A 24070-nucleotide genomic window follows, 5' to 3' on the forward strand; every position below is an offset into this window, starting at 1 on the left:
ACAGCTCTCGCCAAGGCTGCCGCTGTGAGGCCTTTTTCCCCACCCCGGGGCCCTGGCCGCGTGCAAGCTCCCAGGAGAAGGGAGACACTGAACAGAGACTCCTGACTTATAGAAAACCAAAGGCGCTTACATCTTCTGTTGTGCCCCTCCCCAACGTTTAGGTTCAGAATCCAGCAATGAGCGCAGGGGTCTCCTTTATTGCTAACAATGCAGTATGTCCCGATACACGCCTTTTGGGATCTTTGCTGAGCGCCTGGGTCGTTTCCTGCTTAGGAAATGGGCTGGGGCGGACATCACTCTCCCTGTTCCATGGGCGAGGAAACAGGGCTCAGAGGACAAGTGGCTTTCTTAGACTCCACAGCTAGGAGTCTGCATCCGCTCCTGGCACTTGCTGGCTGGGACCCCCGTGTCCTCGGCCTCCCACCCCTCAGGCCAGGCAGGCTGCAGTTTATTTGTCAGACAGCGAGAACAGACAAGGCCCAGAGTTGGAACTAGAAAGCCGTGCAGGGGGAGCGGTATTCTGAGGCAGTTTTACCTGGGGACAGCGCTCCGACCCTGCCCACCTGCGCACGACTGCCCCTCATTAGCCGGTCCCCGCCGCGGGACTCAGCGAAGCCAGTGTGGACAGGCTCACTCTCGCCCGGGCGGCGGCTGCTCTGAGCCCGGCCGCGGGCAGCTGAAGTCAGCACCGCGAGCACCGGGAGGCGAGGACTGCAGCGCACACAGCCGGACAGGTGAGCCGGCAAACATCCCCGGTGCCCGCCACGTACTTGCCACATGCTTCCTTCCCTTCCAGAAACACACCCCAGCCTGCAGAGAATGGTGGGGTCTCCACCGTCAGATCCCCGGGCGGCCAGGGACCAGCACTGTTCCGGACCATCCCTCCCAGGCTTCCTTAAGTAGGACAGGCTGGCCCGGGTCTCCCTGGGAGCCTTCCGAAGTCCACTACCCAGAGCAGCAGAGGGTGAGGCCAAAGAACTCTTAATGAAGTGGGTTCAGTTGCGAAAATGCTAACTCGGCCCTGGTCTGTGCAGCAAGACGCAGGCTGCCACGCTGCCGTTCCTGCAGCCCAGGGCTCCGGTCTGGCGGGCAAGGCCCCACCGCTGGGCAGGAACGTGGCTGATAAACTTGGGGTGTGTCCTTGCTTCTTTGTTGACTGAGGGTCACCCAGAGGCAGAGATGTCTTCCAAACCCAGCGTGCTTTTGTCTATAAAACGCCCCGTTACATCCTGACACGTCAGAGAACCGCTGTCTGCGTTGCGTTCCCAAGCCTTCTCTCTGGGCTCCCGTTTGACGGTCTGGTGTGAGTGCTCTGTTAAGGCTGGGTTTGGGTCAGCAGATGTCCCTCGGAAGAAGCAGAAGAGGGAGGAGTAGGGCCAGCGGCCTTGGCCTCTCCGGGCCTGCCATTCTGTGAACAGACGCTTGCCTGGGTCTCTGCAGCGGGCACTGTCCCCTCCCCGTTCAGGTCCCTGTGGCTTTGCTCAAACAGGGCAGTCGGGGTATCTGTTGGAGACAGCCTTTGGTGTCGTCTGGGAGCAAAGGCGCCTGCTATCCCCGGAAGCCTGGACGACGGCTGAGGCAACCCTCGGCCCGGCCTCGGCCAGGTGTGGGCCCTTCTGTCTACCCCCATGGCAGCTCTGTTCTCCAAGGCCACGGGCCCCGCCCCTGCACGCGGAAACCCTGGCCGTGGCACAGAGGCGGCTGCAGCAGAGAGCCCTCCTCCACCGCCCCTCATGGCCTAGCCCATCAGGAAGCAGAGCTGGTTACCTGGGGAAGAGTCAGGAGGCCCGGGGGACTCATTTGTCTCCAAGAGTGGGCTCCTTATTCTGCTGGCGCTGAGCGGCGGAGGCTGTGCTTTGCAGGCCGCAGCTACGAAAGGCCATAGTCGGCCTCCTGGCTGCTGAAGCTGCAGATGGTTCAGCCGCGCTCTGTGGCATTCTCCGGCGAAATCACCCACTCGTCGTCTCTGCCCCTCCCTCCGCATCCCAGAGCCCCCCCACCCCTACAATGCGCCCTGAACATGGGGCCTCTGTCCCATCGGGAGCCCTGGAGCCAGAATGAAATGAGCCCATCTGAAATGAGCCCGTCGTACCACAGTGGGGAGACTGAGGCCAGGAGAGGGGCGGTGACTTGGCCGAAACTGAGCGAGAGGGAGCCCAGCAGCTGCTCCCGGCCTCGAGTGCGCTCCCAGGAGCCAGTGGGTCACGGGACGGCCCGCAGCCTTCGGGAAGGGCAGCAGGTGGGGTTAGGCGGCTGTGGCTTCCGCTCCTGAGTGTCTGTGGGAGGAAGGAGAACCTGAGGCTAGGGAGAAGGAAAGGGGGCTACAGAGCGCACCCGACCCAATGCGCATAGGGCGAATGAGCCGTGGTAACAGTCACCAACTGCGTGCTAGGCTCCGCCGTGACCCCGGGCCATCCCTGGTTCCTCTCGGCCTCTCGTGCCCCACATCCCAGCCATCAGCCCCTCTCGCTGGCACTGTGTTCGCTGCCCAGCAGAACTTTCCACGAGGAAGGACACGTTCTCCGACTGTGCTGTCCGACGTGGCCACGGAGCACTTGGAGAGTCGCCGGTGTGACCAGGGAGCTAACTCCTTTTTCATTTCATGTGAATTGACTTAAAATTAAATAGCCCCCTAGGGCTAGTGGCTGCTGCGCTGGACAGCAGAGTTCTAGACTCTGTCCGGAATCTGGCCACCTGCCCATCCTCCTAGATGAGCACCCTGTCCCGCCACCGTCACCTCCTCCTTGGACCGTGACCCTGCGCCTGCAGACTGCTTGCTCCTGCCCTAGCAGGTCAACTCGACACCCTGCGCCGGGCTCCCTCGTGAGGTCTTTCCCAGTTCCGCGGGCCCCTCGTGGTCCCGCCCCGCTGTTCCTCGGCCTGCCCACTTGCCCCTCACCCGCCCTGTCCCCTGGCCCTCACCACCACACTCCTCCTGTACACACGACTGTGCTCCTGCCTCAGGACCTCTGCTCTGGCGGCCCCCTCTGTCTCCAGGCCGTCCTGAGCGGGCCACATGGCTCACCGCCTGGCGTCCTTCAGGCCCCTCCTAAGACTCCGCATGCTCAGTGAGGCCTGTTCTGACACGGAGGGGCTCCAGGTCAGCGGTGCCCGTCCCGCCCCACCCCATCTTAGTCCGTGTGTTTCTCTGCATGTTAATGTGTTGGGATGTATTGTTTATTTCCTACCTCCCCAACGAGAATGTAAATTCCATGAGGACAAGTTCTTTTCTTCTGTTATATTCACTGATGTGTCCCATACTTCTGGGACGGCGCTTGGCGCACAGTAGGTGCTCAGTAAATGCCAACTGGCTAGAGGAACAGCCAACCCCCCTGTTGCCCAAGAGGAAGGTATCCTTGCCCCTAGGTTGTAGGTGAGAAGACTGAGGCAGGGAGTGGCATTAAACCCAGGGGCGTCTAGCTGGAAAGGCCCCGTCCTGGCTGCGAGAGGAGTCGTCCACGCTGGCGCCTCGGCTTCCTTGTCTGGGGATCTACGTGGAAGGGTGCAGGGCTCCATGGACCCTGGGCCCCAAGCGGACGGACCAGAACCTGAATCAGCAGGAAGGCTGCCAGGAGGTGGGAGACCAGCTGTCCTCTGCCTGGCAGACGAGAGGAGGCGGTTGTGGCGTGCGGCCCGTGGCAAGACTCAGGGTCTGGGCTGGAGGTTTCTGGGGGTTCTTGGGAAGAACCTGAAGCTTCCTCACCCCCACCTGCCCACCCTGGCTGCTTCCACTTCTCACGCTTCCGCAGCGCGAGGAGCGGCGCCAGCGACCAGCGGCAGCGGCAGGTTCCCTGGTGACATCCCCAGGGTGTGCTTGGGGGCTGGACAATTGTGGGGGGCTGGACAGTGAGTGAGCAGCGGGGAGGAGCCGTGGGCAGAAGCCAGGGGGCCAGGCCTGAAGGCCGAGCTCAGAGCTCTGGACAAGCGTGAAAGGCGCAAGAAGAACGGGACGGGGCAGGGCCGCCCCCAGTTATGCGCCTGTGGTGTGCGGTGCGCGGCCTCCCGCGAGCGCCGGGGCTCAGCCCTCAGGACGTCCCTGCGAGCTGGTGTTCTCGCTGCCGTTCCCTCGTCCACTGACTGCCTCCCTGCCCCACCCTGTGCCCGGCCTGCGGAGATCGGAACCGGCCGCGTACCCAAGGGTGCGTGGGGAGGCGGGCGGCCGCGGGGACACGTGACCACGGGCGTCTGTCAGGAGAGCACACTGGGGCTCGCAGAGCTGAGAGGACACAGCAAGCCACCCAGCCCACAGAGGTTCTTGGGTCTCACGGCCTGTGCCCCCCAATGCCTCAGGCTGAGCAGAGGCGGCCTGGGCAGGGGTCCCCTGGAGCACACGGAGCCCGATGTCCCTGGGGCCCCAAGGCTGCCATCCCCACTGCCACCCGTCATCAGAGCGGGAGGATGGGCCTGGTCTCCCTGCCTGGTGTCACCGAAGCGTGCAGGCTCCTCAGGGGCGGGAGGAGCCACCTGCACTGGGAGCCCACACCGCCTGGCTCCAGAGGGTGACCGGGCCCCCTGGGCAGCCTGTGGCTGCAGAAGTCCAGGCCCGGCAGGGTGTTCAGTCCGCTGGGTTTGGGGACCGGATGCTCGATCTCAAACTCTGCTGTTCTAACTGGATCTGCCCTTCCCCGGCGGGGCCGCCCACGCCCCGCAGGCCCGCCTCTCTGGGCCCAGCTGGAGGCAGGGGCCACCTGTTCTCCACGGGGTCCTCGCACCTGCCTCGGGCACACGTTCTCTGCTCGCGGGGCCTCAGCCCCGGTCACCGTCTGGGTGCTGGCCCTGCCTGCTCCGACCAGCTTCCTCCTACAGGTTTATAAGGAAGCAGTTGATTTTTGTATATTAATCTCATATCCTGCCACCTTGAGATAAATGCTTATTATTTCTATAAGGTTTTTTTGTCACTTCTTTTGGATTTTTTATATGATCAATCATTTTATCTGTGAAAGAGACAGTTATTTCTTCCTTCCCAATCAGTGTACCTTTTATTTCATTTTCCTGCCTTCTTTCATTTGCTAGAGCTTCTAGTATGCTGTTGAAGAAGAGTAATGGGAAAGGATATCTTTGCCTTGATTTTTGTCTTATTGGAAGAGCTTCTAATTTCTCACCATGAGGTATGATGTTAGCTGTAGGTATTTTTTGTAGATGCTCTTTATCAAGTTGAGAAAGTTTCCCTCTATTCCTAGTTTACTGAGCATTTTTGTCAGAAATGGGTTTTGGATTTTTGTCAGCTGCTTTTTCTGCATCTAGTATTATGATCATGTGACTCTTTAAAGCCTGTTGATGTGACGGATTACATTAATTGATTTTTAAATGTTGAACCTGCTTTGAATACCTGGAATGAATCCCACTTGGTTATGAATTATTATTCTTTTTATATATTGTTGGATTTGATCTGCTAATTTTTTTTGAGGATTTTTGCATCTATGTTCAGTGAGAGATCTTGGTCCATGGTTTTCTTCTCCTGTAACGTCTTTGTCTGGCTTTGGTATTAGGGTGATTCTGGCCTCATAAGATTAAGTTAGGACAACCAACTCACAACTACCAACACCTGAATCTAAAAAATAAAAACAAAACCCAACCAAGCAAACCAGAACAGGAACAGAATCATAGGTATGGGGTCATTTGGAGGGTTATCAGCTGGGAGGGGGAGGGGGAGAAATGGGGAAATGGTGCAGGGACTAAGAAGCATAATCGGTTGGTACAAAACAGACAGGGGAAATTAATAATAATATAGGAAAGGGTGAAGCCAAAGAACTTATATGCACGACCCGTGGACATGAACTAAGGGGGGTGGGATTGCTGGGGTAAGGGGGGTACTGGACAGAGGGGAGCAAATGGGAAAAAAATTGAAACTACTGTAACAACATAATCAATAAAATATACTTTTAAAAAATAATAAGTTAGAAGTATTCCCTCTGCTTCTATCTCCTGAAAGAGATTATAGAGAATTGGTATAATTTGTCCTTTAAATGTTTGGTAGAATTCACCGGTGAGTCCATCTGGACCTGGTGCTTTCTGTTTTGGAAGGTTATGAATTATTGATTCAATTTCTTTAATAGATACAGGCCTTTTAAGACTGTCTGTTTCTTCCTGAGTGAGTTTTGGCAATTGTGTCTTTCCAGGAATTGGTCCATCTGTGGGCATCAAGTTGTTCATAGCATCCCTTTATAATCGTTTTACTGTCCATCAGCTCTGTCATGATGCCTCCTCTTGCCTCCTGATGTTAGTAATTGAGCCTCTCTTTTCCCTCAGTTAGTCTGGCGAGAGGCTTACTGGGTTGGTTGACATTTTGGTTTCCTATTTTCAAGTTCATTGATTCCTGCTGTAGTTCTTACTGTTTCTTTTCTTCTGCTTCCGTGAGATTTCATTTGATCTTCTTTCCCTAGCTTCCTAAGGTGGAAGTTTACAGAGCTGATTTTAGGTCTTCCTTCTTCTCTCTATCTGCACCTGATGCCGTCAATTCCCCTTGTGGGGCTGCTCGTACTGCATGCCACAAATTTTGATAAGTTATGTTTTCATTCTGACTTAGTTCAAAATATTTTAAAATTTCGCTTCAGAACCATGTGTTGTTTAGAAGCGTGCTGTTTAATCTCCAAGTATTCTGGAATTCTTTAATATTCTTTTTTAAAAACTGATTCCTAGTTTAAATCCATGGCGGTTTGTGAATAGACGTTGTATGATTTCTGTTATTTAACATGTTTAAGGTGTGTCTGGTGCCCAGCATGTGGTCTGTCTTCACGAGTGTTTCTGTGAGCTTTAGAATCATGCGCAATACGCCATCACTGGATTCAGTGGGCTATAGATGTCAGTTCTATCTCGTTCATTGGTCTACGTCCTTACTGACTTTCTGTCTTCTGGGCTTGTCCATTTCCGATAGAGCGGTGTTCAAGGTTGCAGTGATGATAGTGGACTAATCTGTTTCTCTTGAAAAGTTCTCTCAGTTCCTGCCTCCCATGTTTTGATGTGCTGTTGTCAGCTGCTTGCCCATTAAGGGTTGTTTGTTAATTCTTGGAGACAGGACTTCTTGGTCATTATGCAATGCCCTTCTTTATTCCTGATAGCATTCTTTCCTTTGGAATCTGCTTTGTCTGAAATTAATATAGATACTCCTGATTTTTTTATTAACGTTAGCATAGTATATTTTTTTCCATCCATTAAATTTTCATCTATTTGTGCCACTATATTTAAAATGGGTTTGTTTTAGACTGCATATGGTTGGCCTTTGTTTTTTTTATTTTTTATTTATTTGTTTGTTATTTTGTTTATTTATTTTTAGAGAGAGGGGAAAGGAGAAGGAGAGGGAGAGAAACATCACTGTGTGGTTGCCTCTCACTTGTGCCTCCAACTGGGGACCTGACATGCAACCGAGTCATGTGCCCGGACTGGGAATCGAAACAGCGACACTTGGCTTGCAGGCCGATGCTCAATCCACTGAGCCACAGCAGCCAGGGGTGGTCTTTGTTCTTTGATCCGCTCTACCGATCACTGTCTTTTAGCGGGTGCGTTTGAACTATTGACATTCAGAGTGATTATTGATATAGCTTGATTAATATCAACCACACTTGCTGCTGCTTTATATTTGTTGCTGTTATTCTTTGTTTCTCTTTTTGTCTTCCGCTCTTTCTCTGCCTTTGTGGGATTTTTAAAAAATTAGGAAATAAATGTTAAGTACTTGATATCTGGTGATTTGTGTGTTAAAGTAACTATTCTTTTTCCCTCCAGCTTTATTCAGATACAATCGACAAATAAAATTATATACATTTAAGGTGTACAACATGATGATTTGACATATGTGTGTCTTGTGAAATGATTACCACCATCAAGTTAGTTAACACACCACTCCCTCCCCCATTTACCTTTCGTGCGTGTGGTGAGAGCTCCGAAGATTTACTGTGTCAGCAACGTCCCAGCATTCAATACAGTGTCGCCACCTGTCGTCACCGCGCTGCGTGTCTCGGTCCTCTGAACTTACCCATTTTACACCTGACAGCGCAGCCCTCTGACAAACATCTCCCCGTTTCCTGTGCACCCCAGCTCCTGACAATCGCCATTTTAACTGTTTCTGTGATTCGGACTTGTAAAGAATCCACACTTAGGTGAGACCCTCCAGTGTTTGTCTTTCCCCGCCTGAGGCATTTCACCCAGCGTAACGCCCTCGAGGTCCATCCCTGTCGTTGCACCTCTGCCTCTTGTGGTTCTAACCGAGCGTTTTACAGAATTCAGTTTTTCCTCCTTTTTACCATATCAGTTATACTTCTCATTCAGTGGTTGCCCTAGAGTTTGCAATATACATAGATAGCTAATCCAAGTCTGCTTTCAGATACAGCGATCCCTCACTTACCGCGGGTATTACGTTCCAGACCCCCCGCGAAGTAGGAACCTTACGTTTATTCTACTCTCTTAAACCTACGTAGCTTTAACAACCTACGTATACAGTGCTACAAAAATCCCGTGATATAGCGAAAAATCCACGATAAATAAATATAATATTTTTAAAAATCCTGTGATACAGTGAGGCTGCAGAAAGTGAACCGTAATATAGAGAGGGACTGCTGTACCATTTTCTCACTTCATGGGGAGTGAGTACCTTATAATAACAAAATAATCTTAAGTCCCGCCCCCCCCATCCTTGGCATCATTGCTGTCATTCATTTTGCTTGTATATAAGCATATGAGGTCTGTCTAGAAAGTATCCAGCCACGCGCTGTGGAAAAATAGGGACACTTATTGAGGCAGATACAAGAAACATTGTATATAGGACAATGGTGCCTCAGTCCCCTTCAAAGTGGGCACCTTGGGACCTCACACAGTTCTCCTGACTGCAAAATGATGTTCTGGTAGCAGAAGCCGCGGAATGAATTTTGCCACGACACGTTTCATGTCCAGATCCTGCAACAGAATCTCCGACGCAGTGGTGTTTGGAGTCCTGAGATCAGTTTCTAGTGCTCGCCCTGCCAGTCGCTGGTCTTTGCTGATGGCGGCCCGCACGCGCTCAGCATCCTCAGGTGTCCTGCTTGGTGCAGGCCTTCCAGGACGTGGGCCACTTTCCACCGATCCTTGACCACCTCTGAAGCGTCTGTGCCGCACTTTTATTTGTGCTGCACTCCTGGCATCGTCCCCGAAAGCCTTCTGAGTCACCCGAATAGTTTCCGCGGAGGAACGTTCAAGCTTAGCGCAAAATGTGATGCAGATTTGTTACTCTACTCAGTCATCTTGACTGCGACAGCCACACAGTACACGTGCTCACTCAGTGGTGGGTACCACCCCCGCTGACTAGTACAGTGAGGCCGTCATTGTTCACACAGGCGCATTCCAGCCCACTCTCCTTGGCTGCCAGGTTACTTCGATGTCACGCAAACTGTTCTTGCTATATTAACAGACCTTGTACTTATACATTTCTAGAATATACACATAACATATATACATAAGCATACATGATCAGATACATTGTTTTTATTATTATTTTAAATTATCTGTAAGATCAATTAAGAATAAGAAAAATAAAAGGGTTTATTTCACCTTCACTTATTCTTTCTCCTGTGTTCCTCCTTACGTGATGCTGACCTGTTTCTGCCTTCTATTATTTTCCTTCTAAAGACTTTAACATTCCTTAAAGTCAGGTTTGCCAGCAACCATGTCCCTCGATTTTTGTTCGTTTGAGAAAAATCTTTATTTCTCCTTCGCCTTAGAAGGGTAATTTCACAGGTACAGAACTCTAGATTTGTGGGGTTTTCTCTCAACACCTGAAATGTTTCACCCCACTCTTTTCTGTTTCTTTGTTGGCAGGACTTCCGAGAAGCTGGGTATAATTCTTATTCTTGCGCCTTTATAGAGAATGTGCTTTTTTCCCCCTCTGGCTTTTTTCAGGTTTTTTTTCCCTTTATCTTTGATTTTCTGTAGTTTGAAAATGAAATGCCTAAGTGTATGGTTTTAAAAAAAGATATTTATCCTGCTTGCATTCTCTGAGCTTTCCAGAGCTGTGGCTTGATGTCTGACATTAACTGGGGGGAATTTCGGTCCTTATTGTTTCAGATGTTTTTCCTGCTCCTTCCTTTCTTCTCCTTCTGGTAGCCTCGTTACTGCCGGTGTCCCAGTTGCCGCTGTCCCGCGGTTCTCGGATACTCTGGGCCTTTCTCCTCCTGGTGCTCGCGGGGCTTTGAGGGTTCCGTCGCTGCGTCCTCAAGCTCAGAGGCCTTCCTCGGCTGCGCCCGGCCAGCGACAGAGCTCAGCACGCCGGCCCTGCTTCCATTCCCCTCGCCGTGCGTCTGATCTCCGGCACTTCTCTCTGGTTCTCTCTCAGGACGTGTGCCGCTCTGCGTACAGTTCGCGGCCTACGTCATCCACGAGACCCCTTAGCATATTGATTGCAGTCGATTTAAATTCCTGGTCCGACCATGCCAACCTCCCTGCCACGGCGGAGTCTGGGTCTGATGTTTGCCCTGTCTCTCCAAGCTGTGCTTTTCGCCTGTTACGGTTCCTTGTGATTTTTTTCTCGAGAACAGACATGATGTGCCGGGTAACAGGGCTGCCGCGGGGCGGCCGTCGGGGGTGCAGTGGGGAACCGTTGGCAGGGGAGGCCTCTGGCCTCACGATAGGGTCAGTCCCAACCTTTAGTGATCCTGTGCCCTGCGAGTGCCGCAGGGCCCCTCAGTGCATGTCCCTTCAGGGGGCCAGGGGGCGAGAGTGGGCAGCCACTGGCTAATTCCCTCCCGCAACCCCCGGCCCCGGTCAGTTAGGCTCTGCTTAACTAGTTCCCCCTGAGAAGAGGGCTTGTTAGGAAGAACAGAATGCTCTGCAGTATTTCAACATGGTCCTTCTCCCTTCACCTGCAGGAAGCACAGCGGGGCGGGGCCGGGGGGGTTTACACCAATATTCACTGTCAGAACCAGATCGAGTTCCAGCAGGTAGAAAGCAGGGAGGTGTGAGAACTCTCTGTGGCTGCCAGCCGCCCCCTGGGGCTTCAGCTCTCACACGTGTTCCCACCAGGCCTCCAGCCACTTGTCAACCACAGTTCAGGCTCCCACAAAGGCTTCTGCTCCGGTAAAGTGGGATTCCTTCTCTCCGGTCGCCTGTCAGTGTTTCCAATTTGACGGCAGTCGTTTGCACAGTGACCTTACTTTTCTTGTGGATCTAAGAGAAATTATTGATTTTTCAGCTTGCTCGGTGTTTTTTTATTAGTTGTTAGGGCTGATTGGCAGCTTCCCAGTGTTGTACGTGCCAGGCTGGAGATCAGAGGTCTGGGGGTGGGTTTTTAGCAGCTCACCTGGCCTCGGGGTGCAGGAGGGGTCCGCCAGGTGTTGGTGAGCAGAGTGCTGAGGGTCTGGTGCAGTGTCTGGGTGAGGGGCAGTCGTCAGGTATTTACCCGAGGCAGTTCTCTTTGCCATTTGTGGACCTCACCTGAGCGACTCCGTGGGCGCGTGGGCTCTGGCCACATTCCCAGAATTCTCTGGGGTTTCACAGGCCTTCTTTGCTGCCTCCCTTCCCACTGGCTTCCGGCTCAGGTGGGAAGGTTTCTGTTCTCAGTGGTCCTCAACCCCTCCCAAAGCCAGAATCCTCAAGGCCAAGCCACATGGCAAGAGGGGCACCTGAGAGAGGAGGGAAACGCACCAGGAGACACTTCAGAAATGTTTGTCTTCCCAGCGTGGCATCAGGTGTCCCCTGCATGTCCCCAGGGCCTCGGGGGGAAATGGCACAGAGCTGCACCTCATCAGCACCGCTGGGTGCAAACGCCCCCGGTGTCCCTAACCCCAGAGCGCAAGTGGAAGGGGCCCCTCCCACCTTGAGCTGCACCCCTCCCCAGCCGTCTCCCTGGTCACCCTCCTTCCGGAGCCTTCTGGGCCTTCGAGGTAAGAAGCCTGGTGTGGACTTCCCCACTTATGCGCCCCATCTCTGGTCACCAACATGGTGTCATTATTATACCCATGTGACAACTGACTTCTCTCTCGTCCGTGTCTGTCTGCTGCTGGTGTCGGCAGGGATGCTGGTCCCACGTAGCACTCTTGGCAAAGGCAGATCAGGACCGAGGGGCACAAGTGTGCCCTGCTCTGGGGGGGTCCTGCTCACCCCTGGATGCTATGGCAAGTGGAGCAAGGCAGGGGCCTGGCTGAGGGAGCGGGTGAGCTGCCCCAGGCCCCGAATTTCTAGGAGCAAAGCCACTTCCTGCTGAGGTAGGAGGTGGAGCAGACAGCGAGGAGCTGGGACCAGGAGGGTCTCCGGGCAGGGACCCGGCCACACCTGTGGGGGACGGGGTTGGAACCTGCATCAGTGTGGGTGCACAGCGGCAGACCCCGCAAGGCTGTGGCCATGAGAAGCCTACCCGTGAGATGACGGGTGAGGAACGGGGGTGGGGAGGCAGGGAGGTCACTCTGGGAAGCGGGTGCCTGGAGCCTCATCCACGGGGTCTCTGGGGTACAGAGGGGACCGCGCAGCTGGGTGGACCCCTTGAGGGGTGAGGGAGCTGGACTTGCTGGCTGTAGGCTGACCTGGAGGGGGCAAGGTGCACCCCCTGGCATTTGGGTGATCTCGCCGCACCTGGGTGGGCCCTGAAGGCCAGAGGAGCTGCAGAGGAAGAGTCCCAGGTGCCTGCAGTTGGAACCTGTGGGGCCAGCGTGGTCGGGAGGGGGAGGCCCGAAGGGATATGGTAGGGACCGCTCTCTACTCGGGAGCAGAGCCCTGCCCTGCTGATGAGACTGTGGTCCCTCTGAGCAGCGGGGCGCACGGGGCAGATGGGCCTTGGACACCCCACTGAGCTTCCCATGTCCCCAGAGGGGGCTGCAGAAACAGCGGGAGAGGTGAGGACATGGGCGAGAGAAACCTGGAGGAACTGGGGTCAGGACACCCGTGTGACCCGGAAATCTGAAACCAGGTAGGCTGGGGTCATTTCTGTGAGTGCCAGGGCCGATCCTGCGGTGGGCTGAATAGTGGCCCCTCCACTATACGTGCACCTAGGATCTCAGAACGTGCCCTCGTCTGGCACTGTGGGCATCGCAGGTGTGACTGGGTTAAGCGGCGTCCTGCTGGAGTAGACTGGGCCCCCACCCAGTGACTGGCGTTCTTGTGGGAAGAGGTCACACAGAGAGGTGGAGGAGGAGGGACCCGGGAGGACGCCCCTCTGAAGGAGGGGTTGGGACTGGAATGACGTGTGTACGGACCCACCAGAGCGGGAAGGGGCCGGGCAGACAGGAGGGTCTCAGACTGCTGGCCCCGCGACTGTGAGGGAGCCGACTTCAGCTGTCCTGAGTCTCCCAGTCTGTGGTCATCTATGATGACAGCCACAGGACACTAACCGGACCCCAAGGCACCTCCAAATCCTTAGCCCCCAGTGGGCTCTGGGACAGAGACACAGCCTGGCGACCCCTGGCCACTTGAGGTGAAAACAGGGCAAAATTAATCATCATGAATCTTCGTTTTAGCATTTCGGGCACCCCTGAGATTTATTAGGGTGAAGGGAGGCTGCCACATGGGGACCCCCCCGTGTCAGCCTCCGTGCGGAAGACGCGCCCACCTGGCCCACCCCAGCTGCGTCTCCCGTCTTCGGGTTGCTGTGATCCCCACGACTTCTGGGGCAGCTCGGAGCACCGCGTGTGTGAGAGGCCACTGTGTCAGCTGCCCTGCATTAATGTTTGATGATGTTGAATCGCTTTCTTTGAAACAGAGGAGAAGAGGCCAGTACACGTGGGTAATAAGATGCACCGGGCTGTTCAGTGAGCTCTCGCGGGCCAGGCCTAAGGAGGTTGGCCAAGCTGTGAGTAATTCATCCACCTGCAATGATTTTTCCAGCCCTGCTCCCTCCTGGCCAGAGAGAGCTCGGCTCCCCCTCCCTGGCCCTCCAGTCGAGCTGCTGGTCACTCCTGGTCATGCCTACCTGAGTGTGAGTAGGTCCCAGGCCTCGGTTTCCCCAGCTTCACCACCGGAGAAGCTATATGCCCTGCCCCTGCCCCCCAGCCCCGTACAGGAGGTGCAGAGAGGCTGGGCAGTATGGCACGAAACCTGGAGTCTGAAGCCCCCGTGTGCTGTGTGACCCTGAGCAAGCTTCTTGACCTCTCTGGGCCCTGGTCTCATTCTGTAATATAGCGTTAGGAGTACTACCTGCCTGGCCTCACTCGCTGGGTTTTATTTCTGCTGCTTTGATTGAACATCTTTGAGTATCTTCCCGGTACAGGGCACATGTCAGCCGTCCTCACTTAATCTTTGCAGCCTCAGCTGGGCTGGACACTGCCACCCTCACCGAGTGGACAGTATCCCGGGGGGAGCGGGGGCAGGCAGGGCAGGGCCCTGACCAGGGGGCACACTGTGAACGGAGTGCGAACACCCAGGGAACTGTGTCTGGGAGGGTCTGAGGAGGCCCTCGGGGAAGCCTGAGATCGTGGCTGTAGGAGCGGAGCCTGCACCTGGTTACCCAAAGCCGACGGCCACGGTGATGCTGCAGAAAAGCGCAGCAATGCGACGCGACCAGAGAGCAGAACTTCCTGCGCCCCTAGTTCTCCTGGAGGCAACCTTTTCGTGCCTCTCGTTAGAACCCTCCAGGGGCCTTCTATTGACTTCAAATAACAGCCCAGCCTGCCCGCAAGGTCCCATGTCCTCTGCCCCCTGCCTCTGCCGAGACTGCCTTTCCCACCACCCCCTCTGTCCATCCTGCCATGCCTGGCCTCCTTTAATGCCAAATCGATGCCCATGCCAGGGCCTGCACACCGGGAACAACCAGCCCCCTGCCCGCGTGCCTCCTGGAGCTTCTTCGGGCTCAGAACTAACACCCTCTCCTCCCAGAGGCCCTCCCCGCTCCCCACGTTCATCTGCGCAGGAAACCCGCCTTTGAACTTGCCTGCCCGGATGAATTGCTCTCTGTTGCTTCCTAGTGCACCTGTGCCCGGGCCGGGGGGTGTCTGTCTCCCCCTCGGCTGTGAAGCCACCGGGACAGGGACCAGGGCTCGTTGATGGCTGTATCTCCGGGGCGCACGCCGGCCCACAGCAACCTCTCGGGAAGGACTTGCGTGGTGACGGTCTCCCTTCTCGGCGCTCGGTGCAGCCGGGTGGCCAGACTCCAGTCGGAAGAGACGGCGCGTCCTGCTTTGAACAGGCAACGTTTCGTGGAGAGATTGATGATCAGCGCGCGTGCGGCAGTGAGAGACTGGGCAGTGAGCGCTGAAGAGAACTTTAAAGATGAAGGGCTGGAAGACAAAGGAGCAGGCTGCCCCCTAGCAGCCCCCAAGGAAGATGCCTCTGCCCCTGCCCCGGCCCGGGGCTGAGGTCCAGACCCCGGAGAGGGCATGGCTGGGGCTCCTCAGTGGATGTGGCTCCGGGGCTGCACCAGCAGAGCTGCTGGAAATCGAGCCTTTGGGGCGGCGGAGGAGGCGTGGAAGGGGAGACAGCTCGCTGGGGGCAGCAGGCTGCTAAACCAGCTAGAGTGGGCCGAGGGAGCCGCTGGCCCCTGGATGCTGCTGACTGCCGCACGGTGGGAGCTGGGTGCTGGAGGACCCACCCGCCCTGCGAGGAGCCCGCTGCTGGCGCGCTGTCGGGGGCCGCCCAGGCCAAGCACCAGAGCTGGGAAGGGAACCCCTTCCTCCCACCCTGTCTTCCCAGAGGCCCTGCTGGCAAAGCCTGGCATGAAGCCAGGAGGCAAAAGACAAAATGCCCAAGGGCCCCCCTCAATTTTCATGCAGCAGACAGCAAGGGGCACATTTGGAGCTGAGGGCCCATCGGGGAATGACGGGTCCGCTCCCCACCGTTGGCTCGTGCGCCGGCGTCTGAACGTTTCAGCAACACCCACCCTTCCGCCTTGCAGGTGGCAGTGTCCCCTCCCTCTCCCCGCGGTGAGGACAGATGTGGCCCCGCCAGCCCTGGGGCCCTTGCTGATAACATGAATTACTCCTCACGTTCAGAGCAGCCCTGCTGAGGCTTCTTTTCCAGACCGATCTGTGAAGCCAACTTGCCCCAACCTGTGTACGAAACAAAAACGGGAAGGACGGGAGAGAAGACGCGCGCGGCTCCCGGATACGAATAAGTGCGCAAAAAACGAGCCGGTGCAGAACGGACTGCAGGACACCTTTCTGTCGTTCGGTCATGAGCCGTAGCGGACATCTGCGGCCTCCCGATCCCCCGGCCCAGACCGCAGCTGGTCTTCACCCCGCAGGGTGGCCCTGACTTTCCTCCCAGAAGGCTCCGAGTCCTCCGTCACCTTTTGTTTTCTTCGGTTGGTGCAGTTTTCCATCGACCGCTACTTTTGGGCATGAGCGCACCAAGAGGCGCCCGAGAGAACAATCTGGGTTCCAGAGAGAGCCCTGCTTGTCCCACCGTGTGCCGGCAGCCCATTCCCCGCTGTGTCGGGATCAGCCACTCCAGCCGGTGGAGTAACTGTTTCCCGCGGTGGTTCAGGGGCTTCCATGTGGTCAGGTGGCGATCTCTTCTTCCCGTGAAGCCACTGTGACGTCTGCTGGTGGGATCATGCCCTGGCACCATGTCTGCATGGGACAACTAGTGAGTTAGGGTGTGGGCGGTCTCACCGCCCCTCCACTGAGTGCGTCCCAGCACACCGGCCCTCCCCTGGCGGGTCAGCAGGCCCGCAGGGGCCTGGCTAAATAGGTCTATTTCGATTAGATGTTTAGAAGCCAGGAAACCGCTGCAGCATGGGCCCGCCGACCCGCGGGGCCCGCTGGGAGTCAGACCTGAGCTCAGGGTCCAGCTGTCACCTGCCACCCTCTGTAAGCAGGGCAGCACCTCCGTGGCAGCGTCCTCCCCACTGTGGCCTGGCTTCTCAACCTTCTTGTCCGCGGGTCACCGCTGAGTCCGAGTTCCTGTCCACGGGCCACGTGAGCTGTCAGCCGCTTCTGGCTGGTGGCGAGCTGACGCCAGGGCTCGTCCCAGTGACTCTGCACGGAGACGCTCATGCTTCATGCAAACCCCGCCCCCGCCGGAGTACAGGGGCACCAGTGACGTACTTCTAACCAGTAGAAGATGCCAAGGCCAATGGAATGTCACTTGGTGATTAGTGCCACTAGCAGACTCTCTGTTGCCTCCGTAGTGTGCAGGCTTCGGTCAAGTCAGTGACCACATTCAGGACATCCGTGAGGACAGCCTCCAGCCAAGAGCCCGCTCGTCCCTGAGGCCTGCAGGGGACCGACTTCTGCCAACCCTCACGTCAGCTCAGATGCGGGTTCTTCCCCAGTCCAGCCTCCGATGTGACCCCAGCACCGGCCAATGCCTGCTTGTGGCCTCTGAGAACACGTGACGCAGAGGACCCAGCAGAACCTCGCCCAGGGGACTGGCCCGCTGAAACTGTGGAATAGTAAAAGAGTGTGATTTTCAGTCTCTAAACGTGTGAGCATTGGTTACATAAAGAATACGCACTTACACAAGCCAGCATGTTAAATCCAGAGTCCCCAGTGAGGCCGGCCACGTCCCTCGGGTCGGACCTGACCGAAGGTTCCAGTCCTCCCTCCTGGTTGAAAACCCGCCCTTGGCACCCATTCCCACGCACGGTGCCCGGGTTCCCGCTCAGCTGTGTCAGCAAAGCCTGGCGGTTGTTTTGGTGCTTAAACTCCCCAAGGTCGGAGCATGCACCTGCCCACCTGGCGGATGTTGAGGAGACACCCTTGCTGTGTGTCTGGTGGCCGCAGGGAATGGCTGTGCTGGGTCCCGAGCAGAGGGGCATCTCTTTTGGAGCCTGGGGGCAGTTTTCACGGGGTTTCAGACAGAAGCGGGCTAGTCTCTTCGGACTCAAGAAAGAGCGTGACCGCGCCTGCTCGGGAGGCTGAGCGCGAGGTGGGCGCCCTGGACTGACCGTCCCCGGTGGGTCCCGCGGGTGGCCCCGCGCCAAGTTTCGGAATCCTAGTCTTTACCTGTCGACGCCTTAACTTTCTCATGAGAAACTCGTTCTGACTGTGAATTCAATTGTTGTATTTCAGCAACCTGCATAATTAAATCTGGTATTTGATTTTCAGGCACCTCAGCCTTGCCGCTAAAAGAAGCACGAGCTTCTCTGAGGGCTGCTGAGCCAAGAGCCAATGGAGCTGAGCCTTCCACTGTCCCCTCGCAGGCGCTCACGTGTGTGCCACAGACCCGGAGCTCACCCACGAGCGTGTCATCACCAGGAGCGTGTAACGGCCAGGCTCAGCGTCCGCTGCGTGGCCGTCAGCAACAGGTGACCGTGGAGTAGTTGTGGCGTTATTGCTACAGTGCGTGGACTACTGACCCCCCCTTTCCATCGGCAGGGAGCCCAGAGGCCCAGCCAAGCAGCCCCCCAATCCTGCCTGCCACCCGGGGCCCCATCGGGAGACAGACATGACACTGTCCTGGGAACAGGGAAGCCCTTTCAGACAGAACTGTCACTATGGCAGGCATGGATCATGACGGCCTTGCTAGGAAGGAGTGAGGAGAGCTCTGAAGGGCACAGGCCCACCGGTGTCGGGAGTGGCCACGGGCCCGAGGGCTGGGGCAGAGCCCCCGACAGAGACGCGCCCCCCGGACGGCACGGAGATGATAGTGGAGGGGAGGTGGCTCGCACTTCACAGGGAACTTGCCAGAAATCTGTCCCCTGGGTGTGGGGAAATCTGTCCGCAGAGAAACGCCCCATCAGAGAAGACCCACTGCTGAACTGACTGGGCGGGGCCCTGGAAGAAGCTTCTGGCAGCTCTACAGGACGGTAGGTGCTATGCCCAGGGGCTGGGGCCGGAGGGGCCCGCGGGCGGCAGGGCAGGGTGAGGGCGGGGAACTGCATGGGCCGCCCCCCCCGCAGGCCCAAGGAGGAAGCCCCTTCATCCCATGCTGTCTCTCCAGCCGCACCCCGCCCCCAGCTCTGCACGGTGCCCGCCGGCCCAGGGAAGACTGGGTTCATTTTCTGGGGGTGCATCTTCGCTCATGAGAAGCAGGAAGTCAAGCGTGACTCTGGAACTGAGGCAGGACTCCCCTGCCCGGCACAGCCACAGGCTAGCGAGGCCCCCCTCTCAGGGAGCCCACATGTCTGCTTGGTTACATCTTCGCCGGGCCCCCAGGTTTGTTCACTGTACAGCGGTCCCTCTCTGTACCGCGGCTCACTCACCGCGGCCTCGTTGTAGCGCGGGGTTTTTAAAAATATTATATTTAATTATTTATCGCGGATTTTTCGCTATATCGCGGGGTTTTGCAGTACTGTACGTGTGTTGTTAAAGTTACGTAGGTTTAAGAGTGTTAGAATATGTTTAAGGACATAAGTAGTGTTTATAAACATGTGGGAAAGGCTAATATGGGACTGGGAAAGGCTAATAAGGGACTGGGAATGGTTTATAAGTACGTGGGAAGGGTTTATAAAGCCTTAAATATATATAAACACTAAAATAAATGCAAGGCTCCTACTTTGCGGATTTTCATCTATCGCGGGGTGGGGGGTCTAGAACAGAATACCCGCGATAAGTGAGGGAATACTGTATTATGATTTCTCATGCTTCATATTGGTTTTCTTTGCTCACTTTCAGCAACGTTCTTCCAGCTGGGATTGGGGCTGCGCTCAGGGGGGTACAGAGCGCTTTGCACGGGCTCTGTCCTCCGTGCTGTCTTGTGGCAGGTGCTGGTTCTGGGGGCTTCTTTAGAAAATGGGGGCCCTCAGGCTAGTGGCTTCAATTTTGGGGATTAAGGTCCTATTCTGAGAGAACAGAAAAGTCCCCTTCACTGTCCTCGTCCACCCTTAACATTCTGCTTGTACCTTAGACCATCTCTTAGCTCCTGTTTGGGTGGAACCGTGTATACCCCCTCCATCCCCCCTCCCCCCCAAATTCCTACACTGGCCTGCTAACAGCCAGTCCTTCTGCCTGCGATCTTATTTGGAGACAGTCTACGCCAAGGCAGTAAGTTACAGTGAAGTCCCTGTGGTGGCCCTCATCACTGTGCCTGTGTCCTTAGAAGAAGTAGAAAGTTGGACATGGGAACACAGAGATGCCGTCCCCGAGCAGAGGGGTGAGGCCAGGACAGGTCCGCCCTCCGCCTCAGAAGGAGCCCACCCTGTTGACCACCTGGATCTGGGACTTTGGCCACCAGAACTGTGAGACAATACACTTTTGCAGTTTAAGTCCCTCGGTTTGTGGCACTTTGTGCCGACAGCCCCAGGGAATGGAGACCAGTCCCAGATGAAAACAGGGTCAGGGACAGCTGGCAGTCAAGTGTGGCCTCTGGATTTGGATTGGCTGCTTTAACCCCAGCTGCCTGCTGTGTGGCTGGGAGCAAGTTGCTGAGCTTCTCTGTGCCTCAGTTTCCTGGGAGGACAGCAGAGCCCACACAATGGGCTTGCTTACTTATTTACTTAACTGAGTGATAGCTTGGGCCATGCGAAACAGTGTTCGGCTCGTGCCGTGGAGATCCCATCCCATCTAGTCAGGAGGGGGGCTAGGGAGATGCCCCCAGAGGAAGAGAGCAGGGCATCCTGAGGGGCCCCCAACAGCCTGTGCACAGTGGGGTCATGGCCACGCAGCAGTGACTCCAACCCAGGACGGGCAGTCATGTCTGGCCTCCGGATCCTCCACGGCAGTGACCCTCACCCACCTGCCCCCATGGCCCCAGTCACCTAGCCCTACACAGCCCTGGAGGAGGAGAAATGATCTCCAAGTCACACAGCGAGGACACTTGTGAGTCAGGACTCGAACCCAGGCTTCTGGGTTGCAAATTCAGTGCCCTTGCTCTGTGAGACACTGCCTCCTGGTGGCCGCCACAGCCAAGGGCAGCTGTGGGGAGGCACCATGGTGAGGGGATGTCAGCTTCCCTGGGGTGCCCAAGCCCCATACTGCACACCCTCACAAGTTGTGCTCCCCTGGCTCCCCTTCCAGCAGCAGCCACTTGGGGGTTTCTGTGTACTAAGTCCTGAAGGCAGCCCTTTTCCTTTCACCCCATCTCAACCTCACAAGGTGGGTGCTCTCACCCCCGTACTAGGCGGGGTGGGGTGGGATAACAGAGGATGAAGCAAAGCTCAGAGAGAGAAAAAGACCCATGCAAGGCCACACAGTTGGGAGGCACCAGCTCTGAGGCTTGGATCGACACTGGAGGAAAGATATTCTGAACAGCCCTGTCCCTGATCTCTGGGACCGCCCAGCCCCTCCCCTCCATGGAGGGCAGGGTGCAGAGGCCAAGCCCTCAAAGGAATGCCGGTTGGTTGGGCTGAGAAAGACAGGTGCTCACAGGAAGATGGGTGGGGGATGGCAAGAAAGGGGGTGCTCTCCCTCCCGGCTGCGTTTTGGGTCCTGGTGGGCAGTGGTGGTTCCCTTCAAAGTGCAGGAAGGACACTCTGGAGCGACCTTGGTCCCTCACCACTCACGAACGATCAGAGCAGGACTAAATGGGGCAGGTTCTCTGAGTAATTGGCTGGGGGACTCAGGGCCGCGGCTCAGCTCAGGGGGGCAAAGGCCAGGCGTTAATGAGCCACCACCCTGCCCAGGATTAAACTTTCAGAGGCTGCTTTTCAAGGTTCCAAAAAGAAATAAGGGGGGGGGGGGGGCAGAAAGGGAAGGCGTTGTTTTCATGCCTCTTGCTTCATTTACATAAGGTAGAAAATGTTTCCATAGAAACAACCAGAGTCTGTAATTTTTGAATAACGATTTCTGCACAAAGCACAACCTGTCTTTTTGCGAAAGCGAATTAAGAATTTCTCCAAAGCGGCTGGTTTCCACCACAACCAAAGGCCAAGTCTCCCGGTGCTGGGACCGCTGCTCCGGGGGAGGGTCTCGGTTCAGGCCCCGGCCCTCTCTGGGCCTCAGTTTCCCCACTTGAGAAGTGGGCGAGGAGGGCTGGGTCAGAACCAGTGGCGGCTGAACCTCGCGCACATTTGAAGCGGGGGTGTGAAATCCCCCGGCCCCAGGCCCTCGGCTGCGGTTGGGAGGCCAGGACTCCGGCCGAGTTTTAAGGAACTTTCCCGAAGAGTCGGGGGCCGTCCGGGCTGCAGGGGGAGTCCAGGAGGCGCCGCCCACCGCCGGGCCCCGCTGCGGGCACGTCTGTCGGCCGGTGGCCGGCGGCTGCCCCGAGTGGACGGCCGTGCCGCGCCGGGGCGCCTGTGCCCCCTGGTGGCCCGAGCGCAGCTCAGCAGCGCGGCCCGAGGCTCCTCCCGCGGCTGGTCTCCCTCCAGGGCCCCGGGTCAAGCCGGACAGCGAGAGGGACCCGAGGGTCAGCCGGAGAGTGGCTCCCCTGCCCCGGTCTTGGGGCACACAGCCCCCTACAAATGGTCCTGGGCAGGGGCTCCCTGGACGCCCCGGGGAGTGCGGACTGATGCGGGAGTCAGGATGGGAAGGCGAAGCTGACACTGCGGGGCCAGGGGGCCCTTGTCTGCTCCCCCATATGACAGGGGGGCGCCTAAGGTCCTGACGGGGGACCAGAATTTGGGGGCCACCCCACTGAGGGGCCCTGCTCCGCCCAAACTGAGGCCCCGGCTGCCATGACCAAAGCGCTGGGTGATCTGGGGGCTGCGGTGCGTCACCCTCCCCGGAGTCTGGGGCGTCTTTATTTACCCTCCTCGTTCAACTGGGGGGTGAAATATTGCGCTGGGACTGGAGCTGAGCCGGCAGGAACGCCCCTGGTCTCGGGTGTAATTATAGCCAGAGGAGACGCGAGAAATGAGCCGTGAGCTGCCCGCGCTGCCAGCACAGAGACCGCGCCTTCGCGCGTGCCCCCCTTTGCATTTTTAAGAATACACAGACGATACCTCCTTGGTTAAAAAATACCAGCTCCGCTGGACAGGGACCTTTGGGGGTGGGGGTGTCCACCTCCTTCAGCTCCGCCCCCCTGAAGCCCCTCCTCCTCCAGGAGGGTCCTGCAGTGCTCACTGCTGCCCTGGGCGCCACGTGGCACCGTCGTGGGAGAAGCTTCAGACGATCTCGTTGTGGCTCCTGGCCCGCTGTCGGTGGTCTGGAGCAGGGACCCCACCGAGGGTGCGGGTGAGACCCAGAGAGATGGCTGAACTTTACGCTGGCGGGTCACAGCCTCGGGGAGTTCGAGGGTGTCCCTCCGCTGCCTCACAGGTGCAGAGCGCCCTGTCTGCTGGAAGGTCCGTCGCCGCCTGAAGGTGGCTGGTGGCACAGGCAGAAGGACGGAACCCAGCCCTCTGTGTCCCGCATCAGGACAGCCTTCAGTCAGAGACGGCCCTGATCAGCTCTGTGACCTTGGGGAAGTTACCTGGCCTCTCTGAGCCTCAGTTTCCTCACCTGTGAAATGGGGCTTAGGGAGCTCTGCTGGGAGGATTAAAAATGAGTGTATCTGCGAGCCGCCAGCAGATACAGTTAGTTCCCCCCGGTGGAGGCCGTGAGAGGAGATGGGGCCACTCGCCTTCCCTAATGGGGTCCCAGAGGACAGGTCCTGCCCAGAGGGAATGGAAAAGGGGGTTTGCTATCCACTTGAAAGCAGTGGGGGACTGGTTGTCCTTAGTAATTGGGCTTCTCGGCCAGCTGTGGGCTGCAAGGGAAGCCACCCCCGAATGCTCAGCCCCCTTGGGAGCTGACGTCCCTGACTGGTTTGATGGTGATGTGGGGAGACTGCCAACCTCAGCATGTTCTTATAGGGATTCAAATCAACAATGGGGTGAACACGTCTGGAAACAGCAGCACTCCCATCGGAACCCAGGGCTTGATGTTTGCGCCATATCTCAACCCAATGCCCTGAAGGGAGCCAGGGGGGAAACTGAGGCACACAGCTGGGGGGCAGAGCAGCTCGGGCCCGGCAGGTCCAGTGTGGGGGCCCCTCAGTTCACACAGTTTGGGGACCCTCAGAGGCACGCCAAGGGTGAATATTCAAGAAGAAGAGAAATCACAAGTGCCCCTCGTCAAAAGCCTGACACCGTGGCAGGTGTCGGTGCGGCCAGGACGCGGCTGTGACTCCAGTCCGGGTGCCGGCGCCTCCCCCAGTGCTCTCCTGCCACAGCAGCCCCTTCCAAGGTCTCTGGGGAATGAGTTTCTTTGCCACTGGAAGGAACCAAAGATTGGGATGAGGATTTCGAGATGGTTTTGCCCCGCCTGCCTCGCAGCACCCCTTCCCATAGCGGGGAGCGGGAGCAAGGCAGGGACGTCCTTTCTTGGAGACAGGTGGGCGGAATTGGGGGGACGAGACAGCCTCCGAGTTCTGTGCCCATTTACAT

The sequence above is a fragment of the Furipterus horrens genome, unplaced genomic scaffold (assembly GCF_987537825.1).
Source record: "Furipterus horrens unplaced genomic scaffold, mFurHor1.1.pri manual_scaffold_3, whole genome shotgun sequence".
NCBI classification, from domain to species: domain Eukaryota; kingdom Metazoa; phylum Chordata; class Mammalia; order Chiroptera; family Furipteridae; genus Furipterus; species Furipterus horrens.